The sequence below is a fragment of the Salvelinus namaycush genome, chromosome 3 (assembly GCF_016432855.1).
Source record: "Salvelinus namaycush isolate Seneca chromosome 3, SaNama_1.0, whole genome shotgun sequence".
Taxonomy (NCBI): domain Eukaryota; kingdom Metazoa; phylum Chordata; class Actinopteri; order Salmoniformes; family Salmonidae; genus Salvelinus; species Salvelinus namaycush.
The window spans coordinates 95,351,171-95,371,728 of record NC_052309.1 but is presented as its reverse complement, the minus strand read 5'-3'; the positions used below and the strand labels follow the sequence as shown (position 1 = coordinate 95,371,728).

The following is a 20,558-nucleotide window of genomic DNA, read 5'->3' as shown; positions in this document are numbered from 1 at the left end:
AACAGTGCGGGGTAGACCCATCTGTCTGCCTTTTTCTAATAATAGTCAATAACAACTATGTGTTCTTTTGCAATATTAACTAAGTGTCTCACTGTTTTGACTTTATCTGAAATCATGGATTTAAAATAACAACATGTCTTATAGTGTCAATCTCTAAAGTCCTTACATAACCTTAATAAACCTATCTCTATCTTCTTATGGCCAAAACAAATGCTAACCATATAAATTCCTTTCTTTACTAATAAGCTCTCTATCACTTTTATTTCCATGCCCTATAGGCTTAAAATATCTCCTGTTCAAACCAATTCAATAACAGCCCATTCAAAACCGTCATAGCCAATGTTTAAAAACAGAATCCTGACTCCTCTGTGGTTAAAACTACAATTATGGTCAAGAGTTATAAACTCTATTATATCAATTTACCTCAAAACTAGTATTCCCAAATGACCACAATTTCATTATTCTCACTACATCCCCCCGTGATTGATCAAGTCACAGGAAAATGCAACGAAAAGAGGTCAAAAAGGTTACACCTACATTCGTGTTCCATATCATATCTAGACATACCAAAAGAACCCTTTATCTTAACAAAGTCCCTTGCCTAAATAAAACTCAGAAAGTAAAACTCCTATTCCAATATGAGTGTATTCTTTCAGGATATCTTGTCTCTGGGAACACGGAAAACCCCTTAACCCAAAGTGTATATTTTTTCCATGAGCATTATATATCAACTTCTCAACTTTTTTCATTCCAAAGTGTAAACTTACCATATACTTCGCTAAATTTATATCGCATGTCAGCCAATCCATAACAGTAATATCATTAGTCTGTAAATTTAACCTAAATAAGTTATTAAATGTATTCTCTCTACTCCGAATTGGTTTTAAGTTTTTCTCTGTCACCAGCATTCAAACAGGCTCCCCGTTTGCTGGGAGACCGTTGAGTGCTGCAATACTGCCATCTTCTGTCCATTCTCTGTACAGCTCTCCACCCCCAACTATTCTAAGAGTTATGAGTGTGTGAAGGAATATCACAAATAATGGGCCAGATATCCCTAATCTCGCCCAGGGAGGGAGATATCCCTCTAACTGGGAGAGGTTCCTTTTTCAGGGGAGGCGAAGTTTGATGCCGCATCACCTGAGTCAGGAGTGTCTTAATTTGGAATCGAATTTAGGCCGCTCAAATCGGCTCTGACTTCTGTAAGGAATTGGAGCTAGAGTGCAATGTGTGAGGTGGTGCAAAGGTGCGCCTGATTTACCTTTGACCTGAACTGAGTGTGAAGTAACCTCCTTCACTTCGTACAGTTCAGTCCACCTGGGTTCCAGCCACTTTCTCTTGTGGACTTTAACCCCCACCCAGTCACCATTTTACATTCAGTGGGGGCGTGCCTCCTGGCAGCTCCCCCTCTCGGACCTTGTGAATCTGTTTGGAGAGAGTGCTACAGAAAGTTCCGTCAGTTGTTTCACATAATTACATCAAGAGCGGGCATATGACCTCCCTCTCTTGGTGGACCAGGCATGACTCTTCCAGTCATTATCTCATGAGGAGAGAGATGGGTGCCTGCCCCTGGAGAGGCTCTCATGGCCATCAACGCCAGAGGCAGGGCTTCAACCCATTTCAACTTCGAACCTGCACATACCTTAGCTATCTTAGCCTTAAGGGTTTGATTGGCGCGTTACACGAGACCCTCTCTGTCTTACAAATTAAGTACTATGTGTGTGTAATCTATCCACTATCTTTGTATACTTAGCCCGTCTCTGAGTATAAAACCCGAGATGAATTCTCGGTGCAAGTGCAGACTTATCTCTTGCACTTCACCCTCGCACACAAAGGATTTTATAGATGTTATTTATTTTACAGACGTTGTGGAATGCGCAATCAACATTTACACACGTTTTAAGTTATAATTCTCTTCTCTATTTTTAACTAGCAATGTACATCATTAAACAATACCCATTAAACAGTTAACATTTACACATCCGACCCTATTGGTACATGGAGCGTTTGTCATAAAACAATACACATTAATCAGTTGACATTTACACATCCGACCCTATTGGTACATGGAGCGTTTGTCATTAAACAATACACATTAATCAGTTGACATTTACACATCCGACCCTATTGGTACATGGAGCGTTTGTCATTAAACAATACACATTAATACTTGTGTTTCTAACACTGGCGTATCTAACACCACGGCGTATCTAACACCACATACTTTATACTCTAACACTGGCGTATCTAACACCACATACTTTATACTCTAACACTGGCGTATCTAACACCACGGCGTATCTAACACCACATACTTTATACTTGTGTCTCTAACACTGGCGTATCTAACACCACGGCGTATCTAACACCACATACTTTATACTTGTTTCTCTAACACTGGCGTATCTAACACCACGGCGTATCTAACACCACATACTTTATACTTGTTTCTCTAACACTGGCGTATCTAACACCACGGCGTATCTAACACCACATATCCCCACCGAACTTATTCGGACCGGTCTCTGCCGGACTTAGGATTCTAAACACAATTTTGTCCCCTTACCGGACTCAGCCGGACCGGTCTCTGCCGGACTATCGGAGCAAAATTATGGCCACATATATTTACTTCACTGTCATTCACATGTCATCTATGCACATAAATTTAAACAAGAATTCTTACCCATACTCGGTACTACTGATCGAAATTTGGAAGGACTATACGACAATATGCAAAGTTTGATTTAACAGGTCTTGCTTACCTTGTTTATGGTCGACCAGAAGATCAGTTTCCCGAGTTGAGCAGAACTGTCGTCCTCCCCCCCAAAAGATTTCACCTGTCCTCCGTGAACCGTCCTTTCACCAACTCGCCCTCTCCCACCCAAATCAACCACTCTGGACCGGGTCTTTAGACAACCATCCTCTGCTTACCAAGTTTCTGTTGATAATGGGATATGGAGAAGGGTGAGCCGGTCAAGGATCGATTCAGACAAGGTGGTAAATTGTATGACAAGCGACAGTTTAATTTAAGAGTAAAGATATCTGGTACAAGCGTATACGGACTCGTTCCTTTAGCTCATAGAGAACCTCCAGAAAAAGCCCAGATAACAAAGTGCATAGACATTTTATACAGCACAGAAAGTAGGTTGAGTCTGGAAGTTCTGGTCCTCTGGTTGGTTCTGGACAGGTTGTTGTCTTCTCAGATTGGTCCTGATGAGCTGGGCGTCATCCTTCTGAGTCTTATAGCAAAAGTTCTTTGTTACCAAATGTTCAGCTAAAACAGGAGATTTGGTGTGTGCGTAGATGTTCCCATTTAATCAGTGTTTATGAAAGGTTTATGTCAGCCCTCTGTCCTTGGGTATGTGTGTGTCTCATTATCTCGTGAAATGCAGACCCAAGCACTCTTTTGATCAAGGCCTTTCCTGCCTTATCAGTGTTTATGAAAGGTCTGTGCCAGCCATCTGTCTTTGGGTGTGTGTGTGGGTCTCTGTATCTGTTTATGAGTTTGTGAGAAACCCTGTTTTGAAAGAAGTTAGTTATAACAATGTAATAGCAATATGCTTGTGTTATTTTAAATGGTATTTATTACACTAGCTAGCTAGCTACTCCATAGACCAAGCTATATTTAGAGCTAGCCATATTTCACTGTCAGACAGGACACAACTCAAACTGTAGCGGAGAAAACAAATACACGTAAACAGCACGTTGTGCAATGCAGTGAGCAAATGCATGCTGGCTAGCATCAGAACAAACTCATTTTCAAACATCCAGAATAAATTAGAATATGCTCCTTCTCCTGTCTAATTTAAAATGTTAATCCAAATCTGTGCAGATCAACATTGCCAAACTAAGAACTTTGCCAATTGACCGGCTTGATTATTTTTACAGCTCCGATCTGGATGCTGGACTAGCCCATGTGTTGGATATTTGTCAACAACTCTGCCATGCACGGCCATTCCAGTGGTGCTGCACTAGGGGTGGGGGCTAATGGGGGCAAGAGAATATGTTATGAAATATATATTTTCTCAGTAGCATGCATTGCTAAAACAAAGGTTTAAGGAAATACAGGCAGGGACCACATTACTGCAAGACAAAATCATTCGGTCAATTAATCACGATGGTCTCGTAAGTATTAAAGCAGTGTGTTAACTTAATTTAAACTATTAAACTCAATAAATAAATCATTGTGAAGACCCTGGTCCTTCCCCCACCAGCAGCCAACCAGCAGTGCAGCCACCAGTCCCAGGGCTCCCCTCAATGAGGTTTAGTGACAGGCAGCTGTAGGGTACTTTGCTTTATAAAATAAGCAACAACAGCTCAGACCAATTCCAGCATTTAATTTAATCATATGTTTTATAGTGTTAAATATGTAATTACAGTGTTAAAAAATGTTTTATAGTGTTAAAAAATGTTTTATGGTGTTACATAATATTTTATAGTGTTAAATAATGGTAGGTCTACATCATGTTTCTTTGTATCTGCAGGAACAGGCCCTCACGCAAGCTCCACTTCTGCCTACATAATATGTTAAGGATTTTTTTTTTTACATATTTATTTTTATTTCACCTTTATTTAACCAGGTAGGCTAGTTGAGAACAAGTTCTCATTTGCAACTGCGACCTGGCCAAGATAAAGCAAAGCAATCCGACACATACAACAACACATTTACACATGGAATAAACAAAACATACAGTCAATAATACAGTAGAACAAAATAAAACAAAAAGTCTATAAACAGTGAGTGCAAATGAGGTAAGTTATGGCAATAAATAGGCCATGGTGGCGAAGTAATTACAATATAGCAATTAAACACTGGAATGGTAGATGTGCAGAAGATGAATGTGCAAGTAGAGATACTGGGGTGCAAAGGAGCAAGATAAATAAATAAATACAGTATGGGGATGAGGTATGTAGATAGATGGGCTATTTACAGATGGGCTATGTACAGGTGCAGTGATCTGTGAGCTGCTCTGACAGCTGGTGCTTAAAGCTAGTGAGGGAGATGTGAGTCTCCAGCTTCAGAGGTTTTTGCAGTTCGTTCCAGTCATTGGCAGCAGAGAACTGGAAGGAGAGGCGGCCAAAGGAGGAATTGGCTTTGGGGGTGACCAGTGAGATATACCTGCTGGAGCGCGTGCTACGAGTGGGTGCTGCTATGGTGACCAGTGAGCTGAGATAAGGCGGGGCTTTACCTAGCAGAGATTTGTAGATAACCTGTAGCCAGTGGGTTTGGCGACGAGTATGAAGCGAGGGCCAACCAACGAGAGCGTACAGGTCGCAATGGTGGGTAGTGTATGGGGCTTTGTTGACAAAACGGATGGCACTGTGATAGACTGCACCAGTTTGTTGAGTAGAGTGTTGGAGGCTATTTTATAGATGACATCACCGAAGTCGAGGATCGGTAGGATGGTCAGTTTTACGAGGGTATGTTTGGCAGCATGAGTGAAGGATGCTTTGTTGTGATATAGGAAGCCGATTCTAGATTTAATTTTGGATTGGAGATGTTTTATGTGAGTCTGGAAGGAGAGTTTACAGTCTAACAAGACACCCAGGTATTTGTAGATGTCCACCTATTCTAAGTCTTGAACTCAAAATTCTACTGAAGTATTTGCTATTAAATGTACTTAAGGATCAAACAAAAGTAAATTTGAAGGTTTTGTAAACCTATCAGATGCTTACTAATTGTAATCAACTTAAACCTCAGACTCCTCACTCTCTACCACAATCAGCCTCTTTGCACGGTCCATGAAGTCTGGCCTCCTGCTCCTGACAGAGTCCTGGTGCCACAGCATCACAGCTTTTATCGGATCATACTCCCTGATCTCTGGAGAGGACAGCTGGACCATAAGGAGATCTGACAGTGTATCAGACTTTAGGTTGGACCACCAATCAGTTTTCATCTGTTTCATTGTATTCAAACCTCTTTCATATTCAGCTGTGATGCTGGACGGGCGAGCAGGTGCGGGCAGTGATCGATTGAATAGCATGCATTTAGTTTTACTTGCGTTTAAGAGCAGTTGGAGGCCACGGAAGGAGAGTTGTATGGCATTGAAGCTCGTCTGGAGGTTAGTTAACACAGTGTCCAAAGAGGGGCCAGAAGTATACAGAATGGTGTCGTCTGCGTAGAGGTGGATCAGAGAATCACCAGCAGCAAGAGCAACATCATTGATGTATACAGAGAAGAGAGTCGGCCCGAGAATTTAACCCTGTGGCACACCCATAGAGACTGCCAGAGGTCCGGACAACAGGCCCTCCGATTTGACACACTGAACTCTATCAGAGAAGTAGTTGGTAAACCAGGCGAGGCAGTCATTTGAGAAACCAAGGCTGTCGAGTCTGCCAATAAGAATGTGGTGATCGACAGAGTCGAAAGCCTTGGCCAGGTCGATGAATACGGCTGCACAGTAATGTCTCTTATCGATGGCGGTTATGATGTCGTTTAGAACCTTGAGCGTGGCTGAGGTCAACCCATGACCAGCTCTGAAACCAGATTGCATAGTGGAGAAGGTACGGTGGGATTCGAAAGGGTCGGTAATCTGTTTGTTAACTTGGCTTTCGAAGACCTTAGAAAGACAGGGTAGGATAGATATAGGTCTGTAGCAGTTTGCGTCTAGAGTGTCACCCCCTTTGAAGAGGGGGATGACCGCGGCAGCTTTCCAATCTTTGGGAATCTCAGACGATACGAGAATCCCTAGTTATCTTTCTGTCCTCCCTAACTGTGCACTTGTTCACTATCCCTTAACTGATTTGAAAGGAAATGGCTGTTATTAAACATATGGTGGATTCTCCCACTAGCCCATGACTCCACCAATCCAATGCCGTTTTTTTTCTCTTTGGTACAATTTTCATAAATATGTTGTAGATTTTCGTAACTGTAAGTACAACGATGTTCCTGTCATTTGTTAACAATACATTTAACTATCATTTAATCAAACTGCTAAAAACTGAATTACGAAAGCAAAATTATAAAGTGTCAAGTTTACGTACAGTATTAAAAAAAATATGAAATTTGAAATGATGGTGTAGAAATACTTGGGTGTGAAATTACAGTTTATTCCACTCATTATCTGAATGTTGTTGATTTTTAGATGTGGCTGCTGTTACAGTAACAAGTCACATAGAAAAGTGGATCTTGAACAATGTTGCATGGGGCAGAAATTTCACCAGGCTACACCAATACCTTTTTACTGTAGGCTTCTACTACATGCCACAATACCCCTATATCTGATGGTTACTTCTATGTATGTACTGTATAAGGATACTGAAACTATAAGACTGACATTTTTCTCAACATGCTCCAAGTGGGATAACGAGCAGCAGTAGTTCTGGTGTTTAGGTTTTTCATCATTGGTTATTTGAACAAACCATGATTTAGCAGGTGTTACCATCTTTCACACGTTGGAAGGGGAGGCGACATTCGGCCCGTATCTTGAAAGGGGGGGTGGAGCTTTTCGATTCGGTTCTGCTCTTTGTTCTACCATCAAGTTTTATACGTTTTTACATTTTGTAAAAAATATTCCAATTCCATTTTGAAAAATTTGCCAAAGTGAAATATACAAGACATTTGTGGAAAGTAATGAACGATGACACACTTCAGGAGAAAGGAGGTATTATAAGGATGCAGCCATCAATCAGAGATTTGGACTAAAGTAATAAAACAAATTGGTCTAATGATATTCTATGTACAATACTTCCTGTGGTCACCAGGACAGAGCTAGCCCGTCCCCCTCCAACCTGCCGGAGTCCCCTGGTCACAACTCTCCTTGTAGCGTCTTACTGCTGGATCTGAAGAGGGTGTCTGTGCGGCTGGTCGACTGCAGGAAAACACCAGGGCAGAGTGGAACTGTGAGAGAAGGACACGAGGAGGGAGATGGAGTTTTGATTTCATCAAGTAAGAACAATGGGGGGGTGGATGAGACTACAATCTGCTTCTGTAACTTCTGTTAATTGATTGATAAACAATATACACTCAGTGGACAGTAAATTGTCGATTCAGTTTCGTGAACGGAGGATCGTGTTCCTAATAAACTGGCCATAGAGTATTTATTAAAGAGGGATTCAGGTATCCTAGTGGTTAATGCCAGTATTCGCAAGGTTGCTGGTTTGAATCTCTGAGCCAATTAGGTAAAACATCTGTCTGTGCTCTTGAGCAAGGTACTTAACCCTGATTGCTCCTGTAAGTCGCTCTGGATAAGAGCGTCTGCTAAATAACAGATTTTTAAAAATAAAAAAAATGTATATTATTTATGGACTTATATTTCCAAAACCTAGTTATTTAATGTTATTGTTTTACAGGGGAAACACCGTACCGTTGTTCTCTCAGTGGGAGGGGCTTATCATCTGGTGCGCTTCAACAACATCATGTTGCTGACGAGACAGAGAAGAGTGTCTCCAGATCAGAACATCTCAAGAACCACCAGCAGGGACGTACAGGGAAGAAACATCACCACTGCTGCTCTGACTGTGGGAAGAGTTTCACAAGCCAGAGTGGCTTCATTATTCACTGTGATCAGTGTGGGAAGAGTTTTGCTGCATCTAACACCTTCAAATCTAATGTAAGAATTCATACAGGGGAGAAGCCTTACCTCTGTCTTGATTGTGGGAAAAGCTTTGTTAGTGCAAGAGTCCTAACCATACACCAGCATGTACACACTAGAGAGAAGCCTTATAGCTGTGATCAGTGTGGGAAGAGCTTTGCTGTAGCTTCCACCCTGACTTTACACCAGCGAACACACACTGGAGAGAAACCTTATAGCTGTGGTCAGTGTGGGAAGAGCTTTGCTGTATCAGATAGACTAACTAGACACCAGCGAATACACACAGGAGAGAAGCCTTATAGCTGTGGTCAGTGTGGGAAGAGCTTTGCTGTATCAGATAGACTAACTAGACACCAGCGAATACACACAGGAGAGAAGCCTTATAGCTGTGATCAGTGTGGGAAGAGCTTTGCTCTATCTTCCAACCTGACTACACACCAGCGAACACACACTGGAGAAGGAACCTTATGTGTGTCTATGTGGGAAGAGCTTTGTTAATTTAGGGCCAATGAGAAACAAAGAGAAAGCACAAACTTGCTGTATTTCATCTCCCTCCCCTTCTGGCACCGGTTCCAGATCCCTAAATAAAGGATCAGTAGAAAACATCCAGTGAACAGTCATATCCATCTCCCATTCTTAAACAGTTGCCTCAGTCTGATCACCATGGTAACCTCTGTGCAGCATAATATGCAGCTCTGATCTAGGATCAGGTCTCCCCTGTGTCTATGTAATATCACACATTGATCTAAATGGATAAATGTTATCATAGGAAATGTTATAGGGAACCTGTGTGTGTGTGTGTGGGAGGGATGTTGATAATTGTATCTTCTTTCATATACTCATGATACTATTATTATGAAATGTCATTATGTAGAATAATGTTTCAACAATAGGTGTATATTCATGTATTCAATTGATCAATACATTCAATCCATTATCTTCTAAACAAGAAGTTATCACTTAAATTGTGTATTTTATAAATCTGTATTGATTAAAATGATCCTAAATCTAATCCATAGTATATTGGATAATTATTTCCATGAGTTCAAGGCAAGAACTAGGTATACTGTGTCTTGTAACAACGGTTAATGTAATAACTTTTAGATTTATAATGTAATAAAACCGGTAAATGTAATATGTTGTTGATTTATATGATAAAATGTTGAATTGTTGTCGTAATAACCTTTTCCGCTTACTGTAATAAGTTATTGGTATCAGGTAACAACTTTTTTTAATGAATAATATAATAACTTAAACCGATCATGTAATAACACCTAAACCAATGTTTAATGTGTTACTTCACTAATGTTAATGCACATACCACCTTCCACCAATTACAAACACACACACATAAACCTATGCACTTGTACTCTTACACAAACAAGCACTCAGTTATAGACACATATATTGATTTAATATTTTTTAAATTAACAATTAATCTGTAGTTCTTATAGTCAATGAGACAGGGGGCTCGGTCAGGCAAGAGGAAGGAGGATTGGGAAACTGCAAATAACAATAAGCTAAACTCCGCCTAGCAGAAACATCTTTGTATTAGCAACTATTCATTATTAGTTTATATTGTATTAAAGTTAAGGGATGTCACCCTGGGCGGGGTGAACCATAGTAGGGGATAAAAAGAGAAAACACCATCTTGAGAACTGAGTGTCTTGTTTGTAAATTGCTATAAGTGTAAACTCCGGGTTGCAAACCTTATTAAACAAACTAACCTCTAATCAAAGAAGTTTCCTGTGGTCACTTGTATGAACATATACAGAAAGTGTAAGGAATTTCTGCCCTGTTATCATTATTTCTATTCATTACGGAATAGTAGGCTGATAAATAGACAAATCAGTTGGAGTCGTGTATCTGTAACAATTGTTTGCAGACCGTCATAATACCAAAGAAGAAGAAGACCCCTTCCTTCACAACAGCTCTGCTCCGTGAAGCGCAGCAAGTATGAATGTCCTGACTTCTGCCAAGGTTGCATCGCTGTAAATGCTGTATGGCCACTGCAGATGTCAGATTGAACATACATCGGACTTTACTGTTTCACCGCAATGATGGCGCAGCGCTAATCTGTATTTTATTTACGAGGACTCTTACTGGGCCTCAGCCAATAAAAAATATGTGGACGCTCGAAGAGAACGATGTCAGAGAAGAAGAGGCAGAGAGAGGGGCCCAACTCGAGTGAAAATCTGTCGCCCTCCAGCAGGTGGAATTTTTTCGCTCCACCAGGCAAGGAGTTTTTGTGTTGAGGTCAATGAAAATGTGTTGAATTTGGTCAATCAAGAAACGAATGGCTTATTTGCTATGTGAGGTTTATTTGGTCGAATAGAAGTTTCTTAGTCTGCACCCCTAAGACCGCTTTAAGCCCTGTCGTGGATAATTGTTTCAGAAATATATCACTCTTACAAGAACTTGTGAATTCAATATAGACTTTAATACAAAGTAGCAAAACTATCACAAACGTAACAGAGCCGAGCCCCTCCATGGAAAGAGACTCAATTCTCATATTACAGAGTCCTGCCTTTATAGGATTCTGTCTTTGCATAACAAATAGATTCCCCTCCCTCTATATGAAAATAGCTTCCCTTGACCCTTCTCCATTATTTTCTTTTCATCGCTTGCTTGTTCACGCCCACTAACGCTCATATCTGCTTTTGGTTAGGTTATAATGATGGCAGAACCCTTTTCACGTCCTAAAAATAATGCATGTTATTATGTTTCACGTGTTGGTCATCAGTTATTTTGCTACCATCCTTTTTCCTGTATCCTTCTGACCATAGTACGTCCAGCTGTCATAAATGTACGTATGGTCTTGGTTAATGTACTCTTTCAAAAATAGAGTATAGCCTGGGTGTCATATGGCCTGGGTGTCATCTTCTCTTAACTTCTACTTGGTCACAATCCCGGATCCGGGAGCACCCTCATCAGTAAAAAAGCTGACTAGCATAGCCTAGCATAGCGCCACAAGTAAATACTAGCATCTAAATATCATTAAATCACAAGTCCAAGACACCAGATGAAAGATACACATCTTGTGAATCCAGCCATCATTTCTGATTTTTAAAATGTTTTACAGGGAAGACACAATATCTATTTCTATTAGCTAACCACGATAGCAAAAGACACAACTTTTTTTCCCACCATTTCTTTCCTGCATAGGTAGCTATCACAAATTCGACCAAATAAAGATATAAATAGTCACTAACCAAGAAACAACTTCATCAGATGACAGTCTGATAACATATTTATTGTATAGCATATGTTTTGTTAGAAAAAATGTGCATATTTCAGGTATAAATCATAGTTTTACATTGCAGCCACCATCACAACTCTCACCAAAGCAACTAGAATAACTACAGAGACCAACGTGAATTACCTAAATACTCATCATAAAACATTTATGAAAAATACACAGCGTACAGCAAATGAAAGACAAAGATCTTGTGAATCCAGCCAATATTTCAGATTTTTTAAGTGTTTTACAGCGAAAACACAATATAGCATTATATTAGCTTACTACAATAGCCAACCACACAACAGCATTGATTCAAGCCAACAATAGCGATAATGAATAAACCAGCAAAAGATATACATTTTTTCACTAACCTTCTCAAACTTCTTCAGATGACAGTCCTATAACATCATATTACACAATACATATAGAGTTTGTGTCACACCCTGGCCTCTGTTAAATTGATTTTCTTTATTAGTTTAGTTAGGTCAGGGTGTGACATGGGGGATGTTTGTGTGTTTTGTCTAGTTTAGGGTGTGTGTATTGTTTAAGGGGTTTTTAGTATGTATGGGGTTGTGTTCAGTGTAGGTGTTTAGGAAAGTCTATGGTTGCCTGATTTGGTTCTCAATCAGAGACAGCTGTTTATTGTTGTCTCTGATTGGGAGCCATATTTAAGGCAGCCATAGGCTTTAGGTGTTTGTGGGTAATTGTCTATGTTGAACGTTTGTAGCTTGTGTATGCACTTACGTTTGTAGCTTCACGGTTGTTTTGTTTTGTAAAAGTGTTCGTTTCGTGTTTCGTCATCTTTTTTTTTTAAATCTTTTTTTTTATCCCCTTTTCTCCCCAATTTTCGTGATATCCAATCGCTAGTAATTACTATCTTGTCTCATCGCTACAACTCCCGTATGGGCTCGGGAGAGACGAAGGTCGAAAGCTATGCGTCCTCCGAAGCACAACCCAACCAAGCCGCACTGCTTCTTTAACACAGCGCGCCTCCAACCCGGAAGCCAGCCGCACCAATGTGTCGGAGGAAACACCGTGCACCTGGCCCCCCTTGGTTAGCGCGCACTGCGCCCAGCCCACCACAGGAGTCGCTGGAGCGCGATGAGACAAGGAAATCCCTACCGGCCAAACCCTCCCTAACCCGGACGACGCTGGCCCAATTGTGCGTCGCCCCACGGACCTCCCGGTCGCGGCTGGCTGCGACAGAGCCTGGGGGCGAACCCAGAGACTCTGGTGGCGCAGTTAGCACTGCGATGCAGTGCCCTAGACCACTGCGCCACCCGGGAGGCCCCGTGTTTCGTCATCTTTAATAAAAGAAGATGTCTTCATATCCCGCTGCGCCTTGGTCCGCTTATTATGACGGTCGTGACAGTTTGTTCGAAAATGTGCATATTTAGCGGCACAAATCGTGGTTATACAATGAGAATAGTAGCCAAGCTGCCAACAAAATGTCGGGAGAAGTCTTGGGAGAGGCACCTAATCTAATCAGTAACTAATCATAAACTTGACTACAAAATACAGGTTGGACAGCAAATGAAAGATACATTAGTTCTTAATGCAACCGCTGTGTTAGATTTTTAAAATTAACGTTACTACGACATACAGCGTGCGTTAAAGCGAGACCGCACCGAAATTAATGGCGGAATAGTAGTTTGACATTTTTCAACAGAACAACGAATTAACATCATAAATAGTTCTTACTTTTTGATGAGCTTCCATCAGAATCTTGGGCAAGTTGTCCTTTGTCCAGAAGAATCGTTGCTCGGTTGTAGATTGTCGCCTTCAACTTTGGAATTAGCAGTAAACATTAGCCATGTGGCGAAGACGTGCCCCAACTCACTATAACGCAGCACTAAGAAAATTCCGAAAATCGCAATAAACTGATATAAAATGATATATCTCGGTTTAAAATAACTACATTACGACGTTTTTAACACCTATATCGAATAAAATCAGAGCCGGATATATCTAAGGCCTATAATGAGAGCTTTCCAGAACGCCATCCTGAGGTCTGTCTTGCGTCATGGCGAATGTTGAAAAGAGTGTACCCCACGTACCCAGACCCTTTATATGGCCTCAGATCTACCTAGCAACTCCATTCCAATTCTCACTACTTGCTGACATCTAGGGGAAGGCGTATGCAGTGCATGTCGACAAATAGAATACATGCAAATTAATAAACTGACCCTAGAACAGACTGCCTGATTTCAGATTTCTCACTTCCTGACAGGAAGTTTGCTCCAACTTGAGTTCTGTTTTACTCACAGATATAATTCAAACGGTTTTAGAAACTAGAGAGTGTTTTCTATCCAATAGTAATAATAATATGCATATTGTACGAGCAAGAATTGAGTACGAGGCAGTTTAATTTGGGAACGAAATTTTTACAAAGTGAAAACAGCACCCCCTATTGAGAAAAGAGATGTGCATGTCCTTGCTACTTCAACCTAGCAACTAGACCTATTTATATTTAATACTTAGCTCTCCTTAATGCTTAGCTCCCACAGCCCTTGGCGGGAAGCTTTTGCGTCTTCCATTCAGAGAACCGCTACATGCCCTATAAAGGCATCTAGCCATGAGCTAATTGGAAAGACAATAGCAAAGAATTTCTCTAACCAAGATGTTTTTGTTGTTTCTATAAATACCTTAGATTTGTGATTTTAGATTTTATTTGCAAATATAAAAACAATACAACCACACGTGGACATAATGCATTTACTATCATTCAGGATGATTCTAAAACAGTGAAACATGTAATGTACAGTTTAAATAGATTCATGATATAATACAAAAGTATTTTCTAGCATAATGACTCCCTAAACCGCCTCACCCACTTGAAGAGAGGTGTTGATGACTATGTACAGTAGGTGCCGGCACCTCTTAAACACCACAGAAGAAGCTGAAAAGCATCAACAGGAAGTACTTTGTTACTGTCTTCTATCTAGTTTTCAATCCAAATACATTTCACAGGCTTTTGCAGGATGTTTCTAATGTAAGATTAGTCTACATGAGACGTTCATTTGTCACAACTTAAGTGGAGTTTTGATATTTATAAAGTTGTGGTCGAGCTTTTCTTTATCTGAACGTTGTGACAAAGAAAGTAACTGTAGCGTACACATTTAGTGTCGTTTTTTATTTTTTTTAGAAAGAATACAGTAACGTCAGCTTCCACGATGGACCGGGTAAGTTTGGTTGACTTTTATTAATAGTATACCTATTGTGGTGTATAAAATGTATAGGTCCAGTTTTCACGTGTGATCTTCCACATCCATGAGTTCGATTTGAACAGCAGGACAAAAGAAACCATGGTGGTAATTTCAGCCAAGTAGCCTACTAGCTCATCGCACACAGATTGATGATACAAGGCAATGCGCAACCAGCAGCAGGTCAAGTCAGAACCAGGGAGAAATAATTAGGCATCGGCTACACCAATGATGTATATAAACCCTGGATTGCTGATGCTACGTATTGGCCATTGAGGCTTTGAAGCCACCGGTTAACTTCTTTGAACACCTCAGATTGTTTCTCCAGATGTCAGTTCGGCCACACAGCGTTTATAGACTAATTTGTTGCGCCCAAATAAAGAAAACGACTATTGAAAATATGTGATTCTTGTTACTAGTCTACCAGTTACGGTGCTGTTAGCTTGTGTTTGTGCTCATCTTTCTGCGGAAGTAATACAACAATGATTGCTAGTGTCGAAGAATGATTTGGAGTTAATATTAGTCAAATTATTGAGCATATCCTCCGTGCAAATAAGCATCAGAAATTGTCCTTATTTAGCATATCAAGATCCTAATGTGGACCTCAATCTAGAGCTTAAAATATACCATGTAGGCCTACTGTCAGTAATTGTCGTCATTTTGAGAAAATAAGTTGTCCACATAGGCCTATCACAGGATATTGAATGATTCCATATCCGCGCATAGGAAATGTCCATGTGTGATATTCAGAGTAATCCCAATATCATATGTCTAAAAGAAAATAGTTTTGATATATAGTTTTTTACATTAGAACTTGAAAAAACATTGGAACAAAGACATCTGGATTGTTTTGGATTGTTTTGATACAGTTGAAGTCGGAAGTTTACATATGTAACAGTATAACTTTAGTCCGTCCCCTCGCCCCGACCCGGGCGCGAACCAGGGACCTCTGCACACATCAACAACAGCCACCCTCGAAGCATCGTTACCCATCGCTCCACAAAAGCCGCGGCCCTTGCAGAGCAAGGGGAACCACTACTTCAAGGTCTCAAAGCGAGTGACGTCACCGATTGAAACGCTATTAGCGCGCACCACCGCTAACTAGCTAGCCATTTCACATCGGTTACATAAGTTGGGTGAATTTTGTCCCATTCCACCTGACAGAGCTGGTGTAACTGAGTCAGGTTTGTAGGCCTCCTTGCTCGCACACTCTTTTTCAGTTCTGCCCACAAATTTTCTATAGGATTGAGGTCAGGGCTTTGTGATGGCCACTCCAATACCTTGACTTTGTTGTCCTTAAGCCATTTTGCCACAACTTTGGAAGTATGCTTGGGGTCATTGTCCATTTGGAAGACCCATTTGCGACCAAGCTTTAACTTCCTGACTGATGTCTTGAGATGCTGCTTCAATATATCCACATAATTTCCCTGCCTCATGATGCCATCTATTTTGTGAAGTGCACCAGTCCCTCCTGCAGCAAAGCACCCCCACAACATGATGCTGCCACCTCCGTGCTTCACGGTTGGGATGGTGTTCGTCGGCTTGCAATCCTCCCCCTTTTTCCTCCAAACATAACAATGGTCATGATGGCCAAAACTTTATATTTTTGTTTCATCAGACCAGAGGCCATTTCTCCAAAAAGTACAATCTTTGTCCCCATGTGTAGTTGCAAACCGTAGGCTGGCTTTTTTTATGGCGGTTTTGGAGCAGTGGCTTCTTCCTTGCTGAGCAGCCTTTCAGGTTATGTCGATATAGGACTCATTTTACTGTGGATATAGATACTTTTGTACCTGTTTCCTCCAGCATCTTCACAAGGTCCTTTGCTGTTCTGGGATTGATTTGCACTTTTCGCACCAAAGTGCGAACGTGCAAGATAAGTTTAATGCTAGCTAGCAACTTACCTTGGCTCCTTGCTGCACTTGCGTAACAGGTGGTCAGCCTGCCACGCAGTCTTCTCGTGGACTGCAATGTAATCGGCCCTAATTAATCGGCCATGCTGATCGGTCAACCTCTAGTCACAATACCCATAAAACCTAGCGGTCAAAATAGGAAATGGTTCCAATCGTTTTTCCACCGTGTATTTGTCCCATACGGGATTTTAGAAACACTTCAAATAAGGGCTGTGTTTCATGTTGGCTTACCTTAGCGTGACATTTTGATAACCGTGTAAATCTCTCTCAGACAAGGTGACTTATCAATATATTTGCCTGTATTTACCCCCCCCCCCCCAAAAGGAAATGCTAATTAGCTACTAATGTGGCTATCATACAGAACATGAAATACCCTGACCGGTTTGGACGAGATTGACGAATTGAGGCAAAGGTAAGAATCTCTGCATTAACAATCTAATGTTAGCTAAATGTAGTAATGAATTTATTGGTTACATTTCTTTGACAATTCTTCTAAGTTGACAAGTCTGCGACCTGTCATGGGCAAGTTTTAAAATTACACAATACCTGTTAGCAAAGGTGTCAGCTAGAGATGACATGCGGGGATTTGTAGTCTTTCATGGTGTCTACTTTCATGCTAATTAGCATTAAGGAAATTTGAGTGTAAATAGAGACGACTATATTGATAGAAGTCACCTTGTCCAATAGAGATTTACAAGAATATCAAAATGTCTCGCCAGGGTAAGCCTATGGAAAATCCCCTATGTGAAAAATGAATGGTGGAAAACAATTGGAACCATTTCCCTGTTCGACCACTAGGTTTTATGGGTATTATGACTCGTACACTGTGGGGCTCTATAGAGAGAAATAGTAATTGCATCTATTTTCGGCACTAATTTTGCCATGGTTCGCTGGGCAAAGCCTATGGGGAAAATGTATGCCGTTTTTATAGGGTGTTTGGATAAATGCCAAAAATAAGGTCTGTCGTAAACACAGGTTTAGGATATCTTATAGGCTTTGTTCTACAATCTTTATCAGCTAACGTCACTTCTTGTGAATGTTGAAGAATTTATGTAATAAAAAAAGCATATAAATCACAAAGGCTTCATAATTCATTAAGGTCATATTTACTGACTGCTATTATCTCATAGAACAAAACGTATAAGATCTCCTTAGTCTGTGCTTATCTTATTTTTGGTATTTATTCCAAAACCCACATTTTTCCCATTGGGATGGATGAACGAGCCAAAGGTAACTAATTTCTTTGTTTTAATTCTACAAGCTGGCGAGATCTAAAGCTCTGTTTAGCTCAACATTGAAATGATTGGTTGACGGTAAGTGGGGGCGGTTCTTCCTGTATAAACAAACTCCCTTCCTTGACTACTTCCTTCCATCAAATCAAATGTTATTTGTCACATACACATGGTTAGCAGATGTTAATGCGAGTGTAGCGAAATGCTTGTGCTTCTAGTTCCGACAATGCAGTAATAACCAACGAGTAATCTATCCTAACAATTCCACAACAACTACCTTATACACACAAGTGTAAAGGGATAAAGAATATGTACATAAAGATATATGAATGAGTGATGGTACAGAACGGCATAGGCAAGATGCAGTAGATGGTAGAAGAAGACCACTTCCTTCACAACGGCTCTAGATCTGGTCTGTAAAGCGGAATAATTATAAATACAATTTTATTGGTCACATACTTGTGTTTAGCAGATGTTATTGCGGGTGTAGCGAAATGCACTGACTAATGTGGAGGTTGCATAGCTGTAAATGCTGCAGGGTTCGCTGCACGGATAGCTCTGCTGTAATCAGTCTGGTATTTTATAGGCTTCACTTACTGGGCATCAGACAATTAAAACTACCTGGACTCTCGAAGAGGACATTGTTCCAACAGACTCTCGGGTGGAGTTAGATGATAACAGACATCAGGATTCTTGGTGAATAGGGTGTTGGATGTTTTATTGGCTTTAATAGATTAAAATCTTATCCAGGATCTTTCTGAAGTAAGATTAGCCTACATCAGACATATATTTGTCACAACGTAAGTCGAGTGTTGATATGTACATTTATGTTTGTTCCCAAGTATAAGGGATTTGCGTCAATTCAAATCTGGTATCAGGACAAAATGTGATTCAGAGTCCCCGAATATATTTTAAGTATTTTTATTAAACTCAAGCGATAAATGGTAAATTCAATTTTTGTATATACGGGTTCACTGTAACACCTCGCAGGGTAGAACAGGGAACTGGCAGGAGGTAAGTAAACAGCTGTTCTTATACCGTGATAGACGTAGTTCCAACCCCTCTGTTGGCCTATCACAGTGGAGGCTGAGCGTGGTTTAAACTTTGCTCAGCCTATCGCCGGCGCTCAGACTGGTCCCAGCCTCTTGGCGCTCTTTGGTGTCTGGCGCTGTTGCTGTGCAGATTACGCTCCCTCACCCCAGAGACTGAGGTCAGACAGCTCTGCAACATTGTCTGAGCTATTTGCACCTGCATACAAAGCACACTGTTCTCACTCAAGGCTAACCACCGCTTCCCAGCACACTTATCTGGGGCTAACTGTTACTTCCAGCACACACACACAGACACCCAGGCGCCCAGGCCAACAGTTGCTAATATTCAATCACGTGATGTAGTTGAGTGAGTTTGAGTGAGTTTATTTTATTTTTACAGGGACAGTGCACATTAATCAACGTTTCAGTAAAAGTGCCGGTTTTAGCCAGCCGGCTAATTTTCAACCGCAGTCCCTGGGCAGGTTATTAAAAACAATTACAATATAGACAATAGCAACATAGAACAAGACATAGCATACAGACATAGCAACATAGGACAAGCAAGACGTAGCATACAGGCAGAGCAACATAGAACAAAAAGCAGCAAGACAAAATTCATAAAAGCAACAAAGTGTTTCCACACCTCACAAGTTACAGACAACAGACATGGAAAGCGGCAACACACAGCTAGGGACCATGTTCACAAATCTGATTTTCCTTTAGCCATGTCTTCAAGCATTTTGTGAAAGTGTGATATGTGGTGCAGTTATGTGTGTCTGATGGCAGTGTATTCCAGACATGGGAAGCTCTCACAGAAAAAGCGGATTTACTAAAGGTGCTTTTCCTTAGGGGAACTACACAGTCACCTCTCATGGCAGACCTTGTGGATCTGCTGCCATATGTTTGGGTTTTCTGTTTAACAAAAATACTGAGTGGAGGGGGAGCCAAGCCATTTAGAATCTTGAATACAAGACATGCATCAGTGTATTGCACAAGATTTTCCCAACTCAGGAGCTCATGCTTTCTGAGGATGTGACAGTGATGATGGCTATTGGGCTTCCTATCAAGCACTTTGAGAGCCTGTTTGTAGACAGACTGAATAGGTCTTACTGTTGTACAGCAAGCTTGGGCCCAACTAGTCAAGCAGTATGTTAAGTGGGGGAGTATCATAGATTTGAAGTACAGTTTTGCTACCTCTGTAGTCAAACAATTTCGTATAAATCGGAAATTAGCTAGGTTGAATTTGGTTATTTGAATTACCTTTTTCACATGCTTTTTAAAAGAGAGGTTGGAATCAAGTATGATGCCAAGGTACTTAAAATCAGATACCACCTGGAGCTTCTCCCCTGACACATAGACATCTGGCTCAGTAGCATCTGTTGCCCTCTTTGTGAAGAACATGCAAACAGT

The 20,558-nt window shown here is 40.8% G+C and overlaps 1 protein-coding gene and 1 pseudogene across 1 annotated transcript in view; one reads left to right on the top strand and one right to left on the bottom strand.

The window, feature by feature from the left end:
* Positions 1–20,558, bottom strand: part of LOC120043725 (gastrula zinc finger protein XlCGF57.1-like) — a 714,153-nt gene that overhangs the window by 210,466 nt on the left and 483,129 nt on the right. The gene's annotated exons all lie outside the window — the stretch shown is intronic.
* Positions 6,933–20,558, top strand: part of LOC120044737 — a 32,206-nt pseudogene continuing 18,580 nt past the window's right edge.